The sequence below is a fragment of the Lolium perenne genome, chromosome 2 (genome assembly GCF_019359855.2).
Source record: "Lolium perenne isolate Kyuss_39 chromosome 2, Kyuss_2.0, whole genome shotgun sequence".
Classification (NCBI taxonomy): Eukaryota; Viridiplantae; Streptophyta; class Magnoliopsida; order Poales; family Poaceae; genus Lolium; species Lolium perenne.
The window spans coordinates 90,208,195-90,221,057 of record NC_067245.2 but is presented as its reverse complement, the minus strand read 5'-3'; positions in this window follow the sequence as shown (position 1 = coordinate 90,221,057).

The window sequence follows — 12,863 nt, the reverse complement described above, 5'->3', positions numbered from 1 at the left end:
TGGTGCCTTGCCCCAAGGGGCTTTGCACTTTGCAAGAATATTAGCTTGCCTTGGTAGTTCTCAAACTGTTCCTCCTCCTCCTCTTGGTAGCAACCTTCTTCTTCAGCGTACTCTCCGGTGCTACCGTCTAAATTTAAATATGAGTATAATTACTCACTAATTCAATGGCTATTCCATACATCACATATAACACACAAACTATTCTATGCACACAAATAAATTAACTAGGGTGCATGGGTTGTGTGGTTTAAATAGAATTCACTTCTTTGTATTTAATATGTAAATGATAGTTTCCATAGGGTTTTTGAGAAATAATTTCCTCTCATTGAAATCTTCTTAAGATTTAATTTCTCCAACAATCATCTATGAACTCATATTGACCTAAGTCAAATGTTCATCATCATTATTTGGAGAAATGATTTAAATGAGGTAGGTCACCTCATATCATTTAATATCACTACATATGATTTAAATCTCAAGTAATTCATATAAGAGAGTTTGGGACCAGGGATCCAAACATCCCATGAATTCATGTGAGACAAGTTTAAATGAAGTATAAGACTCCACATAATTTACTTTAATAGTTTTGGACAATATCAACTAGTTAAACTAGTCAAATGATCCATTAATTAAACTAGGGCATGATCATGCAAGGTGACCACACCATTTTATTGCAGAAATAATTAGTGTAAGTCAAATTAGCTATTAGAGTTGGAATTAACTTAATATCTATTTTGATTGATTTTTAATAATTATTTGAATAGGGAAAAGTCCCTGCCTTGTTATTTTTATCACATTAATTCTACAAAGAATCTGGTCATGGGACCAGTGGCATGTTGTAGATAATTTCTCTAGCTTTCTAACAATATAAAGTTCATCATATTTGGTTTAGCCAATTTAATTCTATTGAAATTTCAAAGTGGCAGCAGTATTGAAATTATTTGAAATTAACTAAATTGAGTTTGAATTAAAAAGGCCGGCGAGAAAGCTACTGGGCCAAATCATTTAAACAGGCCCAAGGCCAGCCCAGCCACGGTCCAGTGCCACGCGGGCTGCCTGACAGAGGGTCCCACATGTCAGTGACTTATTTAACCCGAAACGGTATGGGCGAGTCTGAGGCGTTGGATTAGATCGAGGATCTACGGCCGTGGTTCATCGTCGTCTCCGACGAGAACCCGACGATGCGGCGGCGGCAGTAGGGGGTCGGAGGGCTTACGGTGGCTCCAGCTAGGGTTGGCAATATGCTTGGTGAAGTTGTGGACGACGGCGAAGCGACTGGTAGCAGTGGCGTCGCCTGAGGTGGCCTGGTTCGCCGGCGATTGCTGCAGAGCTTCTGCGGCGGCGAGCTCCCGATTGGCCTTGCTCCGGTGTGAATCGAGGGAGTGGTGAGGTGGTTGAGAGGCAGTGAGAGATGGGAAGTGCGGTGGTGTGCTTGGATCATCAAGGGGAGTGCTCCTTTTATAGCATTGCTTGAGGGTTGCGGGGCAGGGTGGCAGTCGACCATGGCGCGGCGATTCCGGCGGCTGTTCGAGCTAGGCGAGGTCATGGCGATGCTCTACGGGTCCAGGCGATGCTACTGGCAGCGACAGCTTGGTCGGGGAGCGTCGGAATAGCTCGCGTTGCTTCCATGTCTGGCGGCGGCGTTCGCGGGATCTTCTTCCCCGTCCACGGCGGCGGCGGTCCAGGGTCTGGTCGAGGTGTTGTCTGGCGGCGTCCAGGTGGCGAGTGGATGCTCAAGGCATCGAGAGCGGGTCCAGGGCGAGAGCGAGGTGGTGGCGCGGCGCGTGTACTGTGACGTCCGCGCGCATGTCCATGCGCGACGTCATCGGCATGGTGAGCGCGCTCTGGGCGCGCGTCGTCCGGCGTGTGTCGTCGTCCTCCTCGACAACGGCGAGTGTAGGCGGCGCTAGGGTGGTGTGCTGGTGCGGTTTGGCAAGGTGGCCACGGCCAGGGAAGAAGAAAGGGAGGGGAGAGCTCGACGTGTGTGGCATGGCCGGCATGGCCATGCCCTAGCTTTCCCTCTCTCTCCCTAGCATGCTATTTGACATTAATTTGGTTTAAGGGGACCAGGGGACCATATAGCTTTGATTTGGAGTAGATTAGGTTGTGTAGATCACTATTTGCAATAGTTGCAAATAGTGCCCGATTTTGTAATTTGCAAAAATATCCAAATTTGAAAATATTCAAATGGTGAATCTTTTTGAAATGTGAGTGTTGATATAAGTTGTATTTGACCAGAGAGGATTTGAGGTGGTGGTGGAAAAAGTAGAATTCAAGAATTGGCAAAAATGGCTAAGTGGAGAATGTTGCATATGTGAGAAAGTTGTGACTTTGGATGAGCATGGCTCATGATCCAAGATGATTTTGGCATGGTGATCTTTACCAAAGTTGTTCACCTTGATGTTGACTTTGAAATGGTGCAAAGAGTTAGCAAGAGTTGGTTTGCGAAAATTGAATGGCAAGGGCTCAAAGTGGTGATCAGACTATAATTGTCAATTTTGACCATTATCATATGTGAGCTAGATTTGTGTTTGAATTTCATTTGAATTGTGATTCTTTGATTCCAAAAGTTGTAATAAGTGTTTAATAACATTATTCAACTAATGGTGAAGACCAAATAGGTCTAGGGTCAAAATTTATAAAAATGCCATATGGCATATGTTAGGGTTTTTAGGGTTTTTCCAATTATTGGATTTTCTTCCTCTTTGATTTATTTGGTTGGTGATCTTCATATGATCATATTAGGGTTTTAGAGCATATCAAATACAAGTAATAACAATCATCATGTCATATCAATCAAATGCACAAGTCCTATGCATGGTACTATATGCAAATTAAAAAGTTTTTGTTGGTTTGAAATTTTGCTTTCTGGAATTCTCTAACTTTCTTTTTATTGAAATTTGGGGTGTTACACAAACCATTGATGTTTTATCCCTAGTGGCAACAACACATCCACAACCTTAGAACTTTCTGTCACTGTCCCAGATTCAATGGAGGCATGAACCCACTATCGAGCATAAATACTCCCTCTTGGAGTCACAAGTATCAACTTGGCCAGAGCCTCTACTAGCAACGGAGAGCATGCAAGATCATAAACAACACATGTATTATAGATTGATAATCAACTTGACATAGTATTCCATATTCATCGGATCCCAACAAACACAACATGTAGCATTACAAATAGATGATCTTGATCATGATAGGCAGCTCACAAGATCTAACATGATAGCACATGAGGAGAAGACAACCATCTAGCTACTGCTATGGACCCATAGTCCAAGGATGAACTACTCACACATCAGTCCGGAGGCGATCATGGTGATGTAGAGTCCTCCGGGTGATGATTCCCCTCTCCGTCAGGGTGCCAGAGGCGATCTCCTGAATCCCCCGAGATGGGATTGGCGGCGGCGTCTCTGGAACTTTTCTCGTATCGTGGCTCTCGATAATAGGGTTTTTGTGACGGAGAGTTTAAGTAGGCGAAGGGGCAGAATCGGGGTGCGCCCGAGGGGCCCACACCATAGGGCGGCGCGGGCCCCTCCTTGGTCGCGCCGCCAGGTGGTGTGGCCACCTCGTGGCCCACTCCGTATCTCCTTCGGTCTTCTGGAAAGCTCCGTGGAAAATAAGACCCTGGGCTTTTGTTTCATCCAATTCCAAGAATATTTCCTGTGTAAGATTTCTGAAACCTAAAACAGCAGAAAACAGGAACTGGCGCTTCGGCATCTTGTTAATAGGTTAGTGCCGGAAAATGCATATAAATGATATAAAGTGTATATAAAACATGTGAGTATTGTCATAAAACTAGCATGGAATATAAGAAATTATAGATACGTTTGAGACGTATCACTCATGAGGAAGTATGTGGTGTTTTATCTTTCAACCTTGTCATTTACTCTTGACAGACTTTCACCAATGGACTAGTGGCACATCCGCTTATCCAATAATTTTTCAAAAAGAGCTGGCAATGGGGTGCCCAGCCCCAATTAATTAACTTTCATTGATAATTCTCTTCACATGTTTTGCCCTGATTTATCAGTAAGCAACTTGATTTGCAAATAGACACTCCTCCATGTTATGTGAATGTTGGAAGGCACCCGAGGATTCGGTTAGCCATGGCTTGTGTAAGCAAAGGTTGGGGGGAGTGTCATCCATAATGAAACTAAAATACACGTGTAAACAAAAGAGAAGAGGGGTGATTTACCTTGCTGGTAGAGATAACGTCCTTCATGGGAGCCGCTCTTGAAAGTCTGGTTGACGAGGTAGTTAGAGTGCCCACTACCATTCGTTGACAACAACAAACACCTCTCAAAACAATTTTACTTCTGTTTTAAAAATGAAAAGCTCTAGCACATGTTAATCCCTGCTTCCCTCCGCGAAGGGTCAATCTGTTACTTTTATGTTGAGTCACCATCCTTTCTTTGAGCACCTTCTTGAGAGCATAATTGTCATTCTTAGTATAGTATGCTTGTCCCAGAAAATGATTAACTGTGGTATAACTTTGATGCTTTTACCTTTGATAATCTCTACTTCTAGTCTTTCCATGGAATTCAGAGGTGCCTGGGCATTTATGTTTTGCTGTACAAATATGGGCAAGCGAGATACCACTTTATCATATCTTTTTGTGAACATTGCAATCCTGCTGATAGACATGATTCATGATGCTTATTATTAGTTGGTTGATATCTTTTTCATGATTGACATAACTATTAGATGACTTTATTTGCATGTATCTTATTGTGAATTGCCTAAGTACTCGTCCATATCATGAGAATATTTACATCATATGAACAAATGTGTTCGTGAAAGTTCTTTTATCGCACTCAGTTGTTAACTGAATTGCTTGAGGACAAGCAATAAGCTAAGCTTGGGGGAGTTGATACGTCCAAAACGTATCTACTTTCCCGAACACTTTTGCTATTGTTTTGCCTCTAATTTGTGAATTTTGGATACAACTAACACGGACTAACGCTGTTTTCAGCAGAATTGCCCTGGTGTCTTATTTTTGTGTAGAAAATCAACTTTCAGGAAAATCCCCAGAAATAATTGCAATGGGCCTATTTTCACAGAAGACTTACGGAGCCAGAAGACGAGACGGAGGGGCGCCCACCACATGGCGGCGCGGTGGGCCCCTGGGCCGCGCTGCCCTATGGTGGCGTCGCCTCGGCCATCCCCCGACGCTCCCCTCTGGACTAATTAAAGCCCTTGACCTAAAAACGCACGGGGGTTCGACCAATTTTCCAGAAGACATCCAGAACTCCGTCGCCATCGCGAAACTCCGTCTCGGGATCAGAAACTCCGTTCTGGCACCCTGCCGGGACGGGGAATTGGAGGAGATCATCGCCATCATCACCACCGACGCCTCTCCATCGACCATCCATGTTTCCCCCATCCATGTGTGAGTAAATCCCCGCTGTAGGCTGTAGGGGATGGTAGGGATTGGATGAGATTGTTCATGTAATAGCTTAATATTGTTAGGACATAGTGCCTAGTATCCGTTGTTGGTACTTTTATGATATTGTTGCAACTTGTTATGCTTAATGCTTGTCACTAGGGCCCGAGTGCCATGATTTCAGATCTGAACATGTTATTGATTCATGATGATATTCATTGTTTTATGATCTTACCTGCAAGTTGTATACACATTGCTGTCCGGAACCCGAGGCCCCAAAGTGACAGAAATTGGGACAACCGGAGGGGAACAATACAAGAAAAGTTGCCATGGCCGACGAAGTTGAAGTCGCGCCGTGGTTGCTGGTGTACCATGGCCGACGATTTTGGGTCTGTCCGTTGTGCATGTCAAAACGTTTTTTTTTCTCGTTTTTGAGGCCACCTAGCCCGACAAAAACGGCCAAAACGTTGCGTATGGTAGCCCGGGACATGGTGCATCTCGAATTCTTGGGTTCGCCGGCCGAGTCAACGCAAATCCGCTCCGCCGAGGGATGTAGGGCCCAGATGGCAGCCTCTCTCGCATTGTTTTTTTTCTCGATCGCGCCATCTCGTTCACGATCGAGCCGTTTACGATGCAGGATCATGGGTCCCGCATGTCACCCTCTATGAACCAAAATTCTTTCTATTCTTGGATTTTTTTGACCCCCTGATTTCTGGCTACTTCCTTTTTCTTTTGATCCCTCGCCGCCTTGGAAACGTTGAGACCGCTGCTGCTAATTGGGACCTGCATGTCATCCTCTATGAGCAATCAACTTTCTTTTCTTGGAGTTTTTTTTGGCACCTCAAATTTGGTCACTTGCCTTTTTCTTTCGATCCCCTGCCGCCTCTCAAACGGTGATACCGCTGCTGCTAAATGGGACCCGCATGTCATCCTCTATGTACTATAAAACTTTCTTTTCTTGGATTTTTTGGCACCTCATATTTGGTCACTTACCTTTTTCTTTCGATCCCCTGCCGCCTCTCAAATGGTGATACCGCTGCTGCTAAATGGGACCCGCATGTCATCCTCTATGTACTATAAAACTTTCTTTTCTTGGAGTTTTTTTGGCACCTCAAATTTGGTCACTTGCCTTTTTCTTTCGATCCCCTGCCGCCTCTCAAACGGTGATACCGCTGCTGCTAAATGGGACCCGCATGTCATCCTCTATGTACTATAAAACTTTCTTTTATTGGATTTTTTGGCACCTCATATTTGGTCACTTACCTTTTTCTTTCGATCCCATGCCGCCTCTCAAACAGTGAGACCGCTGCTGCTAAATGGGACCCGCATGTCATCCTCTTTGTACTATAAAACTTTCTTTTCTTGAATTATTTTTGGATCCTGATATTTGATCACTTGCCTTTTTCTTTCGATCCCGTGCAGCCTCTCAAATGGTGATACCGCTGCTGCTAAATGGGACCCCCTTGTCATCCTCTATGTACAATCAAGTTTCTTTTCTTGAATTATTTTGGGATCCTGATATTTGGTCACTTGCCTTTTTCTTTCGATCTCATGCCACGTTTGAAACGTTTAGGAACCTGCAGGCTCATGGGACCCGCATGTCATCCTCTATGTACTATAAAAGTTCATTTTCTTGGTTTTTTTTCACCCTCTGATTTTTGGCTATTTCCTTTTTCTTTTGATCCCCTGCCGCCTTTGAAACGTTGAGGACTCTGCTGGCTCATAGGTCCCACATGTCAGCCTGTATGAACGATAAAACTTTCCTTTCTTGGAGTTTTTTTACCCCCTAATTTCTGGCTACTTTCTTTTTTTCTTTTGATCTCAAGCCGCATTTGAAACGTTGGGACCGCTGCTGCAAAATGGGACCCGCATGTCATTCTCTATGTACAATAAAGTTTCTTTTCTTGGATTATCTTTGGCTCCTGATATTTTGTCACGTGCCTTTTTCTTTCGATCTCATGCCGCCTTTGAAACGTTGACTAAGCTGCTGGCTCATGGGTCCCGCATGTCATCCTCTACAAACAATAAAAGTTTCCTTTATTGGAGTTATTTTTTGACCCCTAATTTCTGGCTATTTGCCTTTTTCTTTTGATCCCCTGCCCCTTTGAAACGATGAGGACGCTGTTCGCAGGTCGGTCCCACATGTCATCCTCTATGAACAATAAAAGTTTCCTTTGGTGGATTTATTTTTGACCCCTAATTAATTTCTGGTTATTTCCTTTTTTTTCTTTTGATCCCCTGCCGCCTTGGAATCATTGAGGATGCTGCTGCCTCATGGGTCCCGCATGTCATCCTCTCAGAATGGTAAATATTTCTTTACTTGGATTTAGTTTACCAACTGATTTTTGTCTTATTTTTCCTTTCGATCTCCTGCCGCCTTTACAACGTTGTCGAGAGGCTGCTGGCTCACAGGTCCCACATGTCAGCCTCTATAAACAATAAACGTTGAGGATGCTGCCTCATGGGTCCCGCATGCCATCCTCTCAGAACGGTAAATGTTTTCTTTTCTTCGATTTTTTTACCAACTGATTTTTGGTTTTTTTTTCATCCCCTGCCGCCTTTAAAACGTTGACGACGCTGCTGGCTCATGGGTCCCCGATGTCAGCCTCCCCATACAAGAAACATGTGATATCTTGATTATTTTGCAGACAATAAACATTGTATTTCGCTCTGAGCTATTGCAAACGGATAATTTAAATATTTATTTTTACAAAAACAAACTTATATGTTGAATCTCCTTGTTTTGTGTTTTTGCGAAGCATAGGACTTTCCTCTTTTTTTTTAGATAAATCCGAACTTTTCTGTTTTGGAGTGGGCTGAAATTGTACGAGTCAAAAGGCCCAGCAGGATAGTTCGAAGGCCCAGATGTCCAGATGTAGCCCAATTGAAATCTTTCTTTTCTTGGATTTTTTTCACCCCCTGATTTCTGGTTACTTCATTTTTATTTTGGTCCTGTGCCGCCTTGGAAACGTTGAGACCGCTGCTGCAAAATGGGACCCGCATGTCATCCTCTATGTACAATAAAATTTCTTTTCTTGGATTATTTTTTGCTCCTGATATTTGGTCACTTGCCTTTTTCTTTCAATCTCATGGCGAGTTTGAAACGTTGAGGAACTTGCTGGCTCATGGGTCCCGCATGTCATCCTCTATGAACAATAAAAGTTTCCTTTGTTGGATTTATTTTTTACCCCTAATTTCTGGCTATTTGGCTTTTTCTTTTGATCCCCTGCCCCCTTTGAAACGATGATGACGCAGCTGGCAGGTCGGTCCCACATGTCATCCTCTATGAATAATAAAGGTTTCCTTTGATAGATTTATTTTTTACCATAATTAATTTTTGGCTATTTCCTTTTTTTATTTTGATCCCCTGCCGCCTTGGAATAGTTGAGGATGCTGCTGCCTCATCGGTCCCGCATGTCATCCTCTTAGAAAGGTAAATGTTTTATTTCTTGGATTTTGTTTACCAAATGATTTTTGGCTTATTTTTTTTGTTTCGATCTCCTGCCGCCTTTAAAACGTTGACGACGCTGCTGGCTCATGGGTCCCCAATGTCAGCCTCCCGTGCATCGCAAATCCTCTTTCTGCAAAGGTTGTATTTCTAGCTAGATAGCTAAGGTGGATTCGAATCTGCCGTGGTTCAGGCAGCTCAGGTAAGCCTTCTTGCACTGATTAATGGAACTAGTGTATAGCAAGGTCAAGACATGTGGCTCGGTGTAATGAATCGATTTGAATCATGTTGTGGATTCAATCTGATAGTTCTCTAACAGGTCAGCCAAAATAGAAATTAAGTTTTTTTCTAAAACGGAAATGCAAATTAAGATGAACACAAACATTAGTTATCATAATAGCTGATCATACATACATACTTGCTAAGAGCAAAAGCTTGCCAGAGTTTTACCACCCATACAATTAATTAGCAGTTCAGATAAGATAACCTTATATAAGTATAACTACAAATGCATTTGCTAAGGGCTCATGGGACAACAGAACTAGACAACCGCAAACTTTATGACCAGCATGTCACAGTGGCATCGAAAGATCTTTACCTTCAACTTTGATCCAATGCGAAGTTTGGCACCGCCAATGAACTTTTTCCACCTGGAAGTAACAGCCAAGCGGCCATCTGTGGGACTAACGGAGTACCGTCCCTCCACGGTGAGACCTTCACTCTCCATGACGAGGGAAATCTTGCCCCTTCGGCCAAGATTGAGATCCTTGGAGATACTTTTAGGCAATTTCTGATTCAAAGCAAGAGATACCACCAAAAATTAGTCAATGGCACCAATGTACTAAAGACTGAACCATGTGAGACTTTGAGCAGAGAAGACATCAAGATAAGAGCAGTTATGATGTCATATACTCACAAACATAGCCTTCAGATGCGTCCTGGTCACCACACGGGTGGCCACAGCAATGAGCTGAGACCTCGGTGATCTGGCTGGGGCAGGTGCAGGAGCAAGGGCTGGTACACGAGCTGGTGCTGATGCAGGAGACTGCTGGGCAGGTGCAATAAACGGTGCCTCTAGAGGAACCGGTGCTGATGCAGGAGACTGTTGGGCAGGTGTAGTAAACGGTGCAGCTAGAGGAACCAGTGCTGATGCATGAGCCTGCTGGGCAGGTGTAGTATATGGGGCCTCGACAGGAACCAATGCTGATGTAGGGGCCTGCTGGGTAGATGCAGTAAACGGAGCTGGTACAGGAACCGGTGCTAATGCAGGAGAGTGGGAAGTCGGTGCCGGTGCTGGTGTGGGTGCCCTTTGTGACATCCGCTCCTGTTCCATCAGGGGATCTGCAGCTTTGATCATGTTAAACCCAGCAAGTTAGAACAGAGGGAATGGTTTAGAACAACTGCTCAGAATGTAGTAATCAAAGGATATGAGTACAAAAAAGTTACACATTATATATTTGGAAGTGTCTCCAACTCTGTAAGCAGTTACGTATATCTGCCCGTTTGAGTTTCTGATCCTCAGCTCATCGCCCTTCTTCAGACCGTAGTCAAAAGCAAACTTTCTCCAATCATGTCCATACAAATATGTGATGGCCTGCGTCTTGTAGACATACACCTCATAGACCGTGTAGGTGTTCATCAATTTGCCATTGCCATGCATAGTGAAAGACCCTTCATGCGGACACATCAGGTTAATCATTGGACGAAGTTCACAAGGTACAGTCTGCAGGTGAAAATTAATACTAATGTAAGAAGAAGGAAGACTAAAAACAAGACTTTACTATATGCCAATTCATGCTAAACCACTGAGAATTGATACGTCCAAAATGTATCCACTTTCCCGAACACTTTTGCTGTTGTTTTGCCTCTAATTTGTGTATTTTGGATACAACTAACACGGACTAACGCTGTTTTCAGCAAAATTGCTCTGGTGTCTTGTTTTTGTGCAGAAATTCAACTTTCGGGAAAATCCTCGGAATTTATATCAATGGGCCTATTTTACCAGAAGACTCAGGGAGCCAGAAGGGCAAGCCAGGTGGAGGCCCGAGGGCCCCACACACCAGGCCGGCGCGGCCCAGGGGGGGCGCGCCGCCCTAGTGTGTGGCCCCCTCGGCTGGCCTCCGACGCCCCCCTTTGGACTACTTAAAGGGTTCGATCTAAAAATCGCGAGGAAGAAGTCGAAGTCGCCAGAAACCCTCCAGTACGCCGCCACATCGCGAAACTCCGTCTCGAGGGCCAGAAGTCTCCGTTCTGGCACTCTGCCGGGACGGGGAATTGGAGGAGATCATCGCCATCATCACCACCGACGCCTCTCCATCCACCAGCAATGTTTCCCCCATCCATGTGTGAGTAATTCCCCCGCTGTAGGCTGAAGGGGATGGTAGGGATTGGATGAGATTGGTCATGTAATAGCATAAGATTGTTAGGGCATAGTGCCTAGTGTCCGTAATTGGTACTTTGATGATATTGTTGCAACTCGTTATGCTTAATGCTTGTCACTAGGGCCCGAGTGCCATGATCTCAGATCTGAACATGTTATTATTTCATCATGATATGCATTGTTTTATGATCTTACCTGCAAGTTGTATACACATGTCGCTGTCCGGAACCAAAGGCCCCGAAGTGACAGAAATCGGGACAACCGGAGGGGATGGTAGTGATGTGAGGATCACATGTGTTCACGGAGTGTTAATGCTTTGCTCTGGTACTCTATTAAAAGGAGTACCTTAATATGCAGTAGATTCCCTAGAGGCCCGGCTGCCACCGACTGGTAGGACAAAAGATGTTGTGCAAGTTTCTCATTGCGAGTACGTACGACTATATATGGAACACATGCCTATGGATTGCTTTGTACTTGGACACCGTTTTATTATTATCTGCAAATGCCCTGCTTTGATTGTTACATGAGTTTCCTTCATCCATGCAACGCCCGTCATCCATCCCTGTGCCTACAGTATTTTAATCCTGCTGTTTACTATAATTACTACTGCTGTCTCTGTTACTCTGTCGTTATTTCACTATCAAGCATCGCTATAAAATCACATTATCGATAAACTCTTGCAAGCAAGTCTGTTTCCAGGTGCATCTGAATTGACAACTCCGCTGTTAAGGCTTTCAAGTATTCTTTGTCTCCCCTTGTGTCGAATCAATAAATTGGGTTTTACTTCCCGCGAAGACTGCTGCGATCCCCTATACTTGTGGGTTATCAAGACTATTTTCTAGCGCCGTTGCCGGGGAGCATAGCTTTATTTAGAGGTTCACTTGGATTGATATTGTTCGCTGCAAATTCTCCATAATGGGTAAACATCGCGATCCTAAAGTCGCCATATTACCATCCACTACAAGAAAAGGTACAACTTTGAGTACCTCTGCTACTCTTGATTCACCATCTGTGATAAGTCAACTTGTTTCACCGCCGCAAGCTTCACTTGCTGGTACTTCTGCTGAATCTGAAAACTCTCATAATATTGATAATGTTTCTGTTGTGCTTGATGATAGTGGTTCATTGGGATCCTTTCTAGATGCTACAATTGCTAGGTCTAGACAAATTGAAAATACTGAAACTCCTAATGCTGCTACACCTGTTAATTCACCTGAACTTGATTATTCTAGTGATGATCCTGATGAGGATTATGTGGAGCTTAATGATGATTTTATTAATAGATGCAATGCTACTGCTGATGCAAGAAAAATTAAAAAGTTTCTCGCACAATATACTGTTAGACATAAGCTATCTCCTGATCCTAAATTTGCCACATCTCCTATATGCATTAAGGATAATGATTATGATTTTTCTCTTGATCTATCTCATATAGCTATTGTTGAGAAAACACCCTTTTGTGGTACTGAAAAAGAAAGTGCTGTAGAACACATGAATGAACTTTCTTCTATGAGTAGCCTGTTTTCTGATGATGTTAAGATGCGCACTTATTTCGTTGCTAAATTTTTTCCTTTCTCATTAAAGGATGATGCTAAAACTTGGTATAATAATTTTCCTCCTGGTTCTATTAAAAGTCCAGGTGATTT